Consider the following 2,084-nt stretch of genomic DNA (forward strand, 5'->3'; position numbering starts at 1 on the left):
TGTGACGCGTGATGTCATGACAACACATGTGTTGACGCGTGACATCATAACAACACATGTGTGACGCGTGATGTCATGACAACACATGTGTTGACGCGTGACATCATAACAACACATGTGTTGACGCGTGATGTCATGACAACACATGTGTTGACGCGTGACATCATAACAACACATGTGTGACGCGTGATGTCATGACAACACATGTGTTGACGCGTGATGTCATGACAACACATGTGTTGACGCGTGATGTCATGACAACACATGTGTTGACGCGTGATGTCATGACAACACACGTGTTGACGCGTGATGTCATGACAACACACGTGTTGACGCGTGATGTCATGACAACACACGTGTGACGTCAAGGAAAGTGAAGCAGCTGCTGTTTGTTGGATGGAAAAGTTATTCTGAAAGAAACAACTGCTGCTGTTGAGGACGCGCTAAAAATACACACAAGTAAACATTCCACACACAAACTGATGTGTGTGTGTGAGCTGATCTGAATATAAACTCAACGAGCAGCTCTTTAAATAGACTTCAGATTCATTGTGTGTGTGTGTGTGTGTATGTCCGAACACAGCAACTATTTACCCACAATCCTCCTCTGACGGTGAACGACAGGAATAGTGTAAAGTTCAGTCGACCAAAGATCAAAAGGAATTTTTTCTGTTAAATGTACTGTAAAGTATTCAAAGTAAAAAGTACTTGTTTTGTGGTAAATCTACCACATAACTGTGGTTCCCAACATGAGGGTCGGGCCCCACCAAGGGGTCCCCAGGTGAACCTGAGGGGTCGGTGTTTGTTTTTGATCTTTCAGACTTATCTCTCAACGTTGTACTTTCTGTGAAATATTGGAGAAATACCTTCATCATTCATCAGTTTATTATATTTTGTTTTAATGATCTAAATCTGTAAATTATTATTCTTTCTTCTGTGAAGTAACTGAAGTCATCAGATAAAAGTAAAGTCAAAGTATGATCTTCAGTAGTTTATGTTTTGCTGCCACCTAGTGGTGAAACCTGAAGCTGTTACTTTACTGATGGAGTATATAAATAATATATTATAATGTAGCCATTAATCATCACAGCTTTACATTTACACTCTGTATATATATATATATATATATATATATATATATATATATATATATATAAATATATACTGTATATGTTATTGTGTCATAGGGTCAAAACATGACCTCATAGATATCACATGATTTTTTTTATTGTATTACAAGTTTTATGAAATGTTGTGTTTAATTATGCAAATGAGGCGTTATGTAACTGTAACTTTTGGTGAATTTAGGAGAAAACAGATGAAAAATTTAAAGAAATCACAAGTGTCGATTTAATCTGGTTGTTCGCTCAGCTGATCCAATTAAAAGCTCCTCACCCGCTTCTCTGGATCGGCCAATCAGCAGCGAGCTCTTAATTGGATCAGGTGAGCAGAAGCTGGATTGGAAGACAGGAAGTCGGAGCAGCTGGGACGTCAACACATTTCTGATTGAACGATCACATGACGATCACACGACGATAACATGACGATAACACGACGATAACATGACGATAACATGACGATCTTATGATGATCACATGACTCACATGACGATCTTATGATGATCACATGACTCACATGACGATCTTATGATGATCACATGACGATCTTATGATGATCACATGACCCACATGACGATCTTATGATGATCACATGACTCACATGACGATCTTATGATGATCACATGACTCACATGACGATCTTATGATGATCACATGACCCACATGACGATCTTATGATGATCACATGACCCACATGACGATCTTATGATGATCACATGACTCACATGACGATCTTATGATGATCACATGACTCACATGACGATCTTATGATGATCACATGACTCACATGACGATCTTATGATGATCACATGACTCACATGACGATTACATGACGAGACGAGCAACTTCATTTGAGGAATTTAATCAACAAACCAAACTTCCTGCAGAAAAAAAGGGTTTTATAACAATTATTGAGTATTAAAAACACAATAACTGTGAATGGTTTGATATTTTATTATCCCAGAA

This window comes from Cyclopterus lumpus, chromosome 10 (assembly GCF_009769545.1).
Source record: "Cyclopterus lumpus isolate fCycLum1 chromosome 10, fCycLum1.pri, whole genome shotgun sequence".
Lineage (NCBI taxonomy): Eukaryota > Metazoa > Chordata > Actinopteri > Perciformes > Cyclopteridae > Cyclopterus > Cyclopterus lumpus.